Raw genomic sequence first — 12,314 nt, 5'->3', positions numbered from 1 at the left:
GGGGGGTGGAAGGGGTGTGGGGAAGGTGTGATTGCATGTGGGGGAGGGTGTGGTTGGGTTTGTGGGGGAGGGCATGTGGGTATGGTGGGGTGTGCATGGGAGCCATACACACACATGCATGCATGCCCCTCTTAAGCTGGTCACACACACCCCCGGCAACAGCCCAGAGCCTACATGCCCTGTGCCTCCTCCCCGGCAGAAGCTGCTGCTTAGCGTGGGGAAAAGCAGCTCCTCCCTCTCACTGCTGCTGGCCTCTCCTTGCTGCAGCTGCCCGGAGCCCGCGCCCAGGCTGCCCTGCAGCTTCTCTCTGCCACCATCATCGCTGCCTCTGGGCTGCCCAGCAGGGCAGTGGTGGCAGTGCAGAGGAGCCATAGGGGAGCCCAGGCAGCTGCAGCAAGAAGGGCCTGGCACTGGTGAAAGGGAGGCTTTTCGCCCATGCCAAGCAGTAGTGTCTTCCTAATTGCCACCGCTGCTGCCACTGCTCAGTGTGGGCGTGAAAGTCCAGAGCAGGCATGGGGTAGACCAGGGCTGGGGTTGTGCGTGCAGGTCTCCACAAGTATCACAGGGCTGGGGCCAGCGGTGGCAGTGGCAACTGGAATGAGCCATTGCCACCTGTGCTGCCTAGAAAGGCAGTCCAGCTGTGGAGTTGCCCCAGCCCTGCTGCGTGCCCAGGGGATAGTGGGATGTGTCACAGGCTGAATGGTGCCTGGACCAGGCAGGACCAAGGGTCCTGCCACAGGCCAGACAAAGTCCCTCCATGGGCTGAATCCAGCCCGTGGGCCATATTTGCCCACCCCTGTCTTAGACCCACAAAGCTAAGGAGTTTAAGTCACTCCAAGCCCTAACTCAGTTTAACCAATCTAAACTAATTTCTGGCTTTAAAAAGTGTCTGAAGAAGTTTAAATGTGTCCTTAAAGTAGCTTAAGCCATTTGAACCGGTCTAAGGGCTAGAAGTTGTTTAAGTTCTAGAAACTAGAAAATGCAAACTTTGCACATTGAGGCTCAAGACTACAAATGGGTACATATGTAAATTAACTCTTTCAACAATGTTCAGGACCCTAGAAACTATGAAACATGAAACTATGAAACATGAAACTATGAAGTATCTTCAGTGTTTAGCTAATGTGTGGTCATGCCTCTCCAAATGCACAGTTTGGGCACAAGAGATGGACACTAGGATACGCCTCCAATTGTCCTACTCCTTGATCTCAGGTAGAATCTCCAGGGACAGTGGTATAAGGCTGAGCAGTTGTGATTTTCTCTACCAGAGAGATATGATACATAAAATCATAGGACTTGAAGGGACAGCTAAGCCTCATAAGAGTGGGATAGACCCAGGCATGTACACATGTGTGTGGCCACCTCTTTCAAAGCAATGGCTACAGTTTTCTGAATCAGAGAGCAAGCACTGTGTTGAGGCCAGTGACCAAGCCCAGGGCTAAAGGACTCCATTGGTCAGGTATCAAATTCAGGCTTCCTATATGGAAGACAAGAATCCTACCACTAAACTATTACTGCTGGACATTAAGCACTAGCCAGTTTGCTACAGCATTAATTAGAGTATAGCCACTTCTGGAATTCTGAAAGCAATCTTTACTTTCCTTCCATTTTTTGGAGATGAATTGGAGGGAGGACCGGATCTGATTTATTGATCTGAAGTTTCTAGTGTGGCTTTGATAGTAGTAGGTTGACAGGTAAGTCTGACCCAGTACTGTGAGGGGTCCATCTTTCAATTCTATCTTATATGTAGATAAGATAGTAAGAAAAATGTTGACCATGTAAAAGTTAAGTCCACATCAGAGAAAGTCTCATGAAATAAGGTATCCATACACTGAGCAGCAGTTCAGGAGATTTGGTATCATCCCCCTGAATCTCACATGTTGTTTAACTATATCCTGTAAAACATGGTATATAACAGACTGTAATCCAGCATCTCAGCCCATCTGTAACTTTTAGGTCTAACACTATTACATGCTGGGTGTGCAATGTGGCAAATTTAATGTAGCTTTTGCATTTCTTGACCTTTTACACTTAAACTGTGCAATCCTAACCTTGTTGTAGCATAGGTTTGGGGGTCCCTTTTCATTTAATTATTTAATAGACATGGGCAAAATGTTACACATTTCTATTACTGATCCTCATGGGAAATGTTAGTTGTTTTATTACTTTCTGCCTTTGTGATTATACTACACGTATATGCTGCTGGGCCCTTTGTTTTATTTTCTCTTCATGGCCTTTCCTTATCACTCTCTCACTCCCTTTTCTCTGAGAACACAATTTCTCTTTGAACTGTTCCCACTGAGAACCCATTTATTAATCCTTTTCCATAGCTCTTGCTCTTTCACCTCCCATCTCTATGGTAAACTGCTGCCAAATGCCGATGTTCCTTTTTCTACCCTCTTGTTTTCCTCCTCCCTTGTCAAGGAGTTGCTGTCACTTCTGAGATGCAGGGAGGCCAAGTCCATTTTGTCTTTCTGCCAGCAGCCTGCAGTTTAGCTGGTCTTCCCCGAGTTACTGCTACTTTTGTGGCCACAATGACAACTCAGAGAAAGCCAACTCAGCTGCAGCTTCCCAAGGAACTCACAGTTTCCCTTTGTTTCACTGGGAGAAATCCAGATAACTCCTTTAGCTGGATCAGGAATATCCCCACCACCACAAATAGTGGGGGGATTCAGAGCAAGGGGTTTCCCAGCCATAAATACCTGGAAAGATAAGAGAATCTGGCCTCTGGCTTTGAGCCAGACCTCAATTCTCTCCCCAAAGATGAGTTGCAGCTTCAAGGCAAACTAATCTAAATTTGTTCTACAAAGATGGCAAGGGGAAACACTTCTTAGGAGCAAATATAACTGTGCTGTTTGCAAACTGCTTACAATCAGCAAAAGGTCAGCATATCTATGGTTGTGGGGTTGGCAGTATGCCAGAAATGCAGGGCTTGTTTTCTTTTTTAGTAATTTAATTTTAATGGAACAGGCTGCAGGGAACATGCTAAAATGATTTTTATTGCTTCCATCTCCTGTGAAAACATCTCCCTTGGATTAACAGTATGAACCAAAGCTACTTAGTACCTAAGAAAAGATGCTCAGAAATTTGCAGGTTCTGGCTCTTGATGACAATTTCCCCAAGGGAGTCCTTTGAGATGTAGCTTCTGCCTGCTTCCTTCAGCCTCTCCTCTTCGAACAACTGCAAGGGTCTGGTGACTGAGAAAAATTAGCTACGGCGGCAATTTCTCTTTCAGAAGGTGATGAGAACCATCCGGGAATGTTTGAAGTAACCCCAGAAGAGTCGCAAGTCGAACATACATCAAAAATGCCTCTCCTCCGCCCCTCACCCACAGTGTATTGTGCAGTTGATATGACTATGGATTCAGTGGTCCCCATGTCTAAATCTAATTACCTGATCTGTGTAAAATAATAGGATCATAGGAGGTAGGGCTGGAAGAGACCTCACAAGATCAACAAGTCCAGCCCCCTGCTCAAGGTAGGATCATCCCTGACTAAGCCATCCCAGTTAAGTGTCTGTCTAACCTGCTCTTGAAAACTGCCAAGGATGCAGATTCCACCAGGGGCGATGCATAGGGGGTGCATGTGCACCCCCTGCACGTGGCAGTGAACCCCCTGCAAAAAGACAGTCCATGATCGCCCCTGGCCACCGCTGCTGGTGGTACGTGCGGGTGGTCAATGACCTGTGGTTGGTGCTCGTCACTCCCCGCTGCCGCCGGTCTGTGGGAGCACCTCACTCACTGATGCTGGGCTCCTACCCCCGCTGCTGCAGCTGCGTCCCCCCAGCCGCCGGGGGCACATGCCGTTCATGGATTCCACAATGGGACCATGTTTTAAAAATAACAATTGATGGCATCATTCTAAATGTTTAACACGTTTCTTATCCGGTCAACTCCATGCCTTACAGTCCCAGAATAAATCAAAGATGGTTTATCATTGCCAGATAAAGGGATCTTGCCCCTGGAGGATGGATTTGGAACAAAACCTGCTCTGAAGCATGTTGTCTCCCTCCAAGAAACATGCCTTCGTCTTTCTCCTGTTTGTACAGTCAGTGCTCTGCATTAGAGCTGTGAAAACTTGGGAATTTCCTAGATTTAAGACAAAACAAGTTGTGCTCTTTCTCGTTCTATGAGCCAGTGGCACTAAAACATTCTAGTGAAACAAAGCTAGACTGTGTCTCCGGGTCCCATGCAGCCATTCACAGGAGTGGGAGAAAATAAAACATGCCTTATGCATGGCATATGTCGCAGCCAGGGGCAGATCCAGAATTTGGCAAAAGTGGGTGTTGGAACAGCCACCCCCATTGCAAAGGCAGCTGCATCCCCACCTCCCAGCTTCCTCCCCACAGCCACCAGTGTGGACAGACACACCACCAGAGCCTTTGAGGACTTTTTAAAAGTCCCCAGAACATGTAAGAATCCCTTCCCCCCCATCCCTCCCATCTGCTGCTGCTGGTTTACCTAGCAGAGGGGGAAGTTTTAAAGCTGCTCCTGCCTGCCCCAGACAGGCTGCACAGAGGCTAGGCTTAGCTGGGAACAGAGGCAGCAGCAACAGATGGAGGGGTTCCCTCTCCCTGTGCCCGCTCTTGGGGCACTAGGCAGGGTGGGGGAACGCAGCCCCTTCCCACTGCTGCTGCTGCTGTTCCCAGCTGAGTCCAGTCCCCACAAAACCCAGTTGGAGAGGGCAGGAGTGGCTTTGAAGCTTGCCTTACCCTTGGGACAGTGGAAAGCAGCAGAGGCAGATGAGAGGGGGGAGGGGGCATGCTTTTGAGTACAGAGGGGAAGTGGAGATTCTTGGGTACTTTGAGGACTTTAAAAAAAAGTCCTCAGAAACTACTGCAGTGTAGTCTGGATCAAAAGCAGTGGAGGGGATGCACCTGCACCACTGCACCCCTTTGGATCTGCTTCTGGTTGTAAATATGAGGATCACTTCTTGTGCTTGGGATGTCCCTAGAACACTTTCCCCAGCAGCAACTATGGAGGCAGTGAATAGGGAAAGGTTGAGCAATAGCTCTGTGCTTTCACATACTGACCAGAGGAGCTGGCTGACTGTGACACATGGAAGAAGGTCCTCCCTCCAAAAAATGTCACAGCAAAACTCACCCGCCATCCAGGAGGAAAGGAGGACCATGGAAGTTACTTACAGAAGTGCTTCTCTGAGGCACAAGGCCTGCAACGCTCTTTACTTTGGACTCTTTACCAAAGGTACAATCAAACCTGAATGTTGACGTAGTACAGCAACAGCAACAAAACATCTCCCTGTTGGGTCTCCTTATTTAGTGATGACTAAGTGCAATTAGCAAAAAAATGCCCACTTTGTGTATTCAAGTCCCCAATCATTTTCCCTTTCTCAGCAGACTTTTCAGTGTTGCCCACGCTCCTTGCACCCAACACAGCTCAGAAACTCTTTGCCAGGTGCTGACTTCCTGAGTAGATCAATCATTATTATTTCTCCAGCTGAAAGTAAGACAGGTTTGAATGAGTCACCATTTCTAAATGCAGGTTGATTCACTCTCATTTGCTGGAAGGCAAGAAATCCCACCTAGAGCAACAGATATGCTGGTATAATAAACTACCATCAGCGAGGCAACGGTCACATGGAGCAAGAGAAAAGATGTAAGTGTCCCATTTTCACCAATAATCATGTGTTCTGATACCATGGAAATAGGCACAATATACAGCTAAACAAATAGGAATGCCAAAAAATATTCATCCACATTTCAGATTCTCTTCTCTCAGGCTCTGGTTTTATACTGCCAAGGCCTGGCTATGGGTTATAATAGCCAATCTCAGGACAGGTACTGTACCTCCGATGACCGTTCAATCTGTCCCAGGACCGTTTTTATAAATATAGGTGTGACCTTTAGTTCCCAACCACACTGTGAAATATTAATACTTTGCCTGTATCTAGTTCCTTCTGACAAAGGCCTCAGGGTGCTTTGAAAACCCTCAATTAGACCCATATCCAATTTGGCCTCTAAAGCACCTCCAACTTTGCTTGCCCTTGCCTCAAACTTAGGTGCCTCCCTGAGTAGAGCAAATCCTGTTGTACCTGAGACTGAATGGAAGACTGAGGCACCTCACTAAATAATCTAGTGCACACCTTGAATCCCATCCTATTCCACATTATGGAAGTGCATAGCTGTCCCATTTATGCAGGAAGCAGCTAGCTGCCTTTGCACCTCTGGGGCAATCAATCCTATTCTGTGTAGCTGATCCTACTCTGCCACAGGAGAGTGACATGTATATCTCCCATTTCACCAGTGGCAAAACTTATCGGCTGCCTTACGAGCTTCTGTTGGGTCATGATTCAACTGCTCCAACTCGCTAAGTAGACAGATACCACAGTGGGATTCCCATGCACTCAGGGTGCACACCTATTTCTGCAGTGCCAGAGCACTTAAATAACTGGGAGCTTGGGTGATGCAGCTGCTAAGGTGCACAGTTGACAGGCAGAGGTCGCAAGTTCAAAGCCACAGCAGAAGCACCCATGGTGTGGCCATGTCAGATTCCAACAAATCTGCAAATTCTGCTAAATACCTTGTCATCAAGACAGGAAAAAGGAAAGGACTTAAATAAGTAACATATGAACAAAAGAGAAGGGGACCACACAACTTTTGCTCAGTAACTTAGTGGTAAGGGCACTTGCCCAAGAGCAGGGTCTAGGTCCCACTTACCACCAGCGAGTTTGAATCTGTATCTCCCTCCTCCCAAAACAGTGCCCTAACCACTAGGTCAATGGACTAGGATTGGGTTAAAGACATTCTCCAGCACTCCTTTTGAAGTACAGCATCCTCCATGCCTCCTGCTAAAGCTGAACGAGTAGGCTCCCAAGAGTCATGGAGCCAAAAGTTGAGCAAGCAAAAGGGAATATGGCAGTGTGGCCCAGTAAGATGGACACTGGCCTGGAAGGGAGCAAGGCGCAGTTTCTTGCCCCTCTTCTCAATATTTTACTCATTTTGTTCAACGATTATTTAATGAACAATTCACAAACAGACAGCCCATGCTGAGCTGAGGATTTTCTACCCAGAAGATCCAAATCTAGATGACAGAGAGCATATGCAGACTTGCAATCCAAGCCCCTCCTGGCTTTAAAGGCAAGATCTTTAAGCCCAGAAGCTACCACTATTATTCTCTCAGCGATACCCTGACTTTATGCACAATGTCAGTAATTTCAGTATGATCATTTGTGGGGCAGGTTCTTGCTCTATGTTCAAGAATTTTTCTGACACAAAACACTGTCTGTGTTGTTTTGCTTCTCTCTCTCTCATTATTACCTTTAAAACATTACCAGGGCATCTGCATGCAAAAGATGAGGGTAATGCAGTGCTAAGTCTGCAAATTCAAACCCTAATAGTAACAACTGGCCAAATTTAGAGTTCTCATGGCAACACTAACCTGCCAACGGATGCACAGATGTGTTGGTTTAGATCACTACCTCTGGCGTTAAATGTCTGCCTCAATGTACAGTACTGAGAATGCAACCTGGGTCTGTGCACATCCTAAGAAACTTAAAATATTTTGTCTCCTGACGTATGTGTTTAAATCTGCAATCTGAACACTGCATGAGTGCAGTTTCATATGCAGAATACATGTAGGCAGAGGACCTGAGCAACGTACTGCTAAAGCAGTTCTCTGACAGCTTGAAAAACATGACTGATAATGGTTTGCATTGCTAGAAGCCTTTCTCTCAAATGTTATTTGTCTTCAGTTTGGTCTTGCACCCTACTTCTACATCTGTCCTGCTCTCTCCATTACCTTTCAAAAAATGGCTCTTCGCTTTTTTTGCTCACTAATGGCAGTCAGTTTTTTTAAAGGAAGGAGCAATCTAGAATCCTTTGTGTTAGTAGTTGCTATGTTTCAAGAACAAGAGAGCTGGCACAGGAGAGAGCAGTGAGGTATATCTGTGCCTTGGAGACTCCGTCTGCGAACATCATGCTTCCTTCCAAATTTATAATTTTCATCTAGCAACAGCAGCTATTATTTTGGGGTCTCAGATGATCCCAATAATCCACTCCACTAGTGGCCGCTGCATCATCTTTGAAGTCCCAAGATGGTGATACAAATAGTAGTAGGGTGTATTACTTTCAACGACACCAGATGCTGCAGCTGAGCAGAGCAGGGTAAAAGCTATTTCCTAGGATTGGGGACCCTGGGAGAGACCTGAAACTCATGGTGGTAAGGGACTGGAGGAGAATGGAACAGGAGGGGCAGCAAAGGGCTGGGAGCATGCTAACAAGAGACTTCCAAAAAGCATATCCCCACACCTGTGACAAACCATATTAGGAGGATGCATGACTGGACAACGCCATCATTTACATAAATGCTCTTTTATAACCATGAAAGCCTCCAACACATGATAAAATGCCAAGGCAAAAGTGGTACATATGCCAACATCGACTTCCTAAAGAACAAATCTCAAGGATGACCCTGGGGCGGGGGAGGGGGAGTGGTGGTGAAACCTTGCTAGGAATAAGGGGCAGTGAGTTACAGACCCTTGTAACATATTTTGAAATGGAAAAAAGCAAAAGACTTGTACAGAAGTATTTGTACAAACTGTAAATGTCATTTCTATCTGCAATGACTGAGCAGTAGGTAGAGGAGGGTATGGTTCTTCAACAGCAAGAACACTGGAATGGTTTCCCCATCACCTAGACTCCACCTACGGGACATAAGTTATGTGATTGTATTCCACCTGACTGCTATTGAAAAGGTTTTAAGAAACCATAAGGACTAGTCGGCAAATGGCTAAGTAACCACTTGTAGAACCAACTGCCAATTAGCAAAAAAATATTTTGTTTTCATAAATTTATCCTAACAAATAGGATTGTGTTTGGCCTTCAAAGGTTGTGATCCACATTCCAGGGCATGTCTGTCTGTCAGTTTATCCAAGGATGGCATATGTTTACAGAGATAAATGAAGAGCAGATCACTGACAGCGTTACAGTGAATACTATCTAGACCAATGGCGCTCAACCTTTCGGCCCTAGAGGCCAGATGAGTGGGGCACAGCCCATCTGCAGGCCAGACCAGACCCTGGAGCCTGAGACCACCCCCCTCCTATCTCTCATGTGATGGACTTGGATCCTGGGGGACCACCATCACCCTCTCCCACCTCCCCACGCCCTGGGATTAGATTCCAGGGGTCCGAGGCAACTCCCTCCTGGCCCCCAACACTGGGATTGGTCTACCTGCAGCCACCCTATCCGCTGGGATCAGGCACCTGATTCAGCATGCAGGCCCCAGGGCTCCCCATGGGTCCAGAGGAGTTGCAAGAGGGGAATGGTGGCACTGCTCTCTCACCACCAAATTTATGGAGCTGCGGGTAGCCCCATGGGCCAGAAGACACGGTGCCATGGGCTGGATCTGGTCTGCAGGCCCGAGGTTGAGCAACCCTGATCCCGACATTTACTTCTAAATAGAATCACTTAAAATATGCCTGGTTCTTGCCAGCTAGCACTGTGTGTTTTGTTCCTTATCAGGATACAGAACAGGATAGATATATTAATAATCAGACATGCTATATGCACTTTTTGATATGCTGGAGCTCATTTTTGACTGCCTCCATTACTATCAGGCATATGTAGACAAAATGGGGGCCCTAAATTGAAGTGGTGAGTTTTAAAAAACACTGCTTCAATTTAGGGCTGATTAAACCCCTGTGCCACATACACACCCCACTGACTTACCTGCCTCTCCGGCAGGGAGGGGAGGGCGAGCTGCCAGCTGGTGGACCAGTCCCTGGGCTGTGGGGGGTAGATGTTGGTGCCTCCCTCCATGGCAGCTGTGTCCCCCATCCCCACCCCACCAGGCAGCACCCACCTGCAGGCACCTGGCTCGGGCAGTCCTGGGGGGCACTGCAGCCATGGAGGGAAGCACCAGCCCCTGTGCAGCTCAGTTAGGTAGGATCCGGGGGGCCGGAAATCAGGCTCACTGCTGTTCTTGGGCGGAGCCTGCCTTCCCGGGCCGCTGCCAGGCTGCCTGCAGGGCTTCCTACAGAGCCGTGGAGCTTCATGGAGCCCGGTGCTTCACTTCGCAGCTGTAGGGGCAGCAAACTAAAACTCCTCAAAGGGGTTTTAGTTTGCTGCACCCCAAGTCATTTAAGGCACATTACGCCACTGAATTTCCTACAGCGGCTGGCATTAATGTACAATAGGCATGCAAACACCAACATCATTAAAGCAGTGCAAAAGCATTTAGCCCACTTCAAAGTGTCGTGCACACAAGCCTCGTTTCATCTACACACGACCATCAATGGCAACACTGTCATCGACTTCAGGAGGAACATGAGCCAGTCTTGGGTGCTTAAAGCCATTCAAGCCATTCTTGTTTAAACCAGAGGGACAAATTCTGCTCTCATATGCACGTGCATCTACTATGGGACATATGCACCCAAGACCAATCTGCTCCTTTAATACTGCAAACCACCCCTTTCAATGACAGCCTGTAAAATTCTGCACAGAAAATACATATTGGTAATCAAGATCATGGGAATGTCTCAAAATTCAAGGTAGGGAGATTTTATGGGAGCCTGGATTTTGTTTTTTAACAATAGTCTGAGGAAACGGTATGGCTAAGAACACATGAACAGAAAAATGATGCTTAAGGCATAAACTTGGATCAATACACTGTGGCAGTTATCTACAAATAAGAAAGCTGAGCACTGAAGAAAAATGCAAGAAAATTGTCCTTGATCAGATGGGACAGGCCTAAACTTCTTGCTTAGGTTGTGTCATGGGAGTTTTTTTAGGACAGCCTGACTTGCTAACCTGTTCATGACCTGCATCTGCAACATTTTCAAGAGGTGCATTCACCACGCTGGCCTCTTTGGTACTTTTATTTGATTTTTTTCCTGATCACTGATGTTAGAGCATGTGCACTGGGGTGTGATTTGCAATACCACTGCCCTATGATCTATGAAATTACAAATCTTGGTGTAACCCACACATAGAAAAAAAGAAAGAATGCACAAAGTACAAGTTTCACTTCGTGCGCCTGAGTCGTAGGATTTTGGCAGAACATTTATGTATTATACAAAATCATGTAAATAACCAGTACAGAGAACGTTATACATGATGTGACACGGACAACAGCACAATCGAACCTTCCTCAATATCAGCTGAGATCAAACTCCAGGAGTCACAAGCACTTGGGCTGAAAAAGACCACAGCAGCACCAATGATTATGGTATGAAACATACAACCCCATAGAAAACCTGTATTTAAATTACATGCTGCTTACAACTGCAAAATGGAGCAAATAGGGGCTTGCTGATATTTTTCTTTTCTTTTCTTTTCTTTTTTTTTTTAATAACTGGGCATGGGCATTTTACTCAAAAGCTCCAGAGCAACTGTAAGCTGTGTCCACGAGTATGGAAAGCACTGCCATGGCGTCCAACAACGTTTCTCTTTCCAAGAATCATTCACCTGTAATGTAAGCAGGCAGCATGTTGCTTCACTTGGAGGACAATGCTCGTGTCTGGAGCTTCACGATGTAACAGGGTGGGTGATATGACACAGACAAACAGAAAAGACCTTGTCTGGAGGCTTGGCTTCGTTCTCTCTTCCTTCTAACAGGTTTATTTCCGTGCTCCTCAGCTCACTTCTGGATACTACAATGCTGCTAGAAATGCCTGGCATGACAGCAGCTTCCTGTGCACTCACTTTGCCAGCCATTTTAGCACACACATGCACGTACATACACGCACAAAGAAGTAATTCAGGAAACAGGTTAAAAGCTCCTTCCACCGGGCTGCAGCTTTTTGTCAGCATGAACTCCCGATGCCCGCTAGTGATCCCTTACGAATCAGTGGGGCTTAAGCGGGCGTCACGCCGGCTCCGCGGCCCAGCCCCGCTGACGGCAGTGACAGCAGCGCCGGCCCCGGCGCCTGGGCAGAGGTGGCGCGTCCGGTGCGTGAGCACGGGCAGGTCACTTGGGCGGAGCGGCTGCATCTCTGCAGGCTGCAAAGCCCGCGGGGTCCTGGAGGAGCACTGCACACAGGCTCGGCATCGTCCTGTCCGCTCGCCCTCGCTGGAGGCGCCGCCGCCGCCGCCGCCGCCACCCCGGGGCATGCGGGCACCACACAACGACAAGCTGACCTGCTGCTCCGCCGCCGTCACTGAAAGGCCAGGAGGAACATGAGCACCACGTTGACGAGGATAAGGAAGAGAAGGATGAGGAAAACCACCACGCGCTGCGTCTCCGGCGGCAGGTTGCAGCGCAGGAAGGCGTGCAGCGCGCCCCAGCGCGGCCGGCTCCGCTCCGCCCCTGGGGCCATGGCCGGCCCGGCCCGGCAGCCAGCGCCTCCTGCCGCCCG

The 12,314-nt window shown here is 47.9% G+C and overlaps 1 protein-coding gene across 2 annotated transcripts in view; it reads right to left on the bottom strand.

Moving 5' to 3' along the window:
- The window catches only part of ARHGEF4 (Rho guanine nucleotide exchange factor 4), a 491,134-nt gene that overhangs the window by 43,196 nt on the left and 435,624 nt on the right, over window positions 1–12,314 (bottom strand). Inside the window, exon 1 of one of the 2 annotated variants that reach the window (XM_019503707.1) lies at window positions 12,097–12,298. The exons of the other annotated variant lie outside the window; for it this stretch is intronic. The gene's annotated coding sequence lies outside the window, so the exon portion shown is untranslated. Of the gene's footprint in view, window positions 1–12,096; window positions 12,299–12,314 lie in introns of those variants that run through there. 2 annotated transcript variants of the gene reach the window in all.

Source organism: Gavialis gangeticus, unplaced genomic scaffold (assembly GCF_001723915.1).
Source record: "Gavialis gangeticus isolate Ggan-Ray unplaced genomic scaffold, GavGan_comp1, whole genome shotgun sequence".
Lineage (NCBI taxonomy): Eukaryota > Metazoa > Chordata > Crocodylia > Gavialidae > Gavialis > Gavialis gangeticus.
The sequence above is the reverse complement of the archived record's forward strand: the minus strand, read 5'-3'. Positions and strand labels throughout refer to the sequence as shown.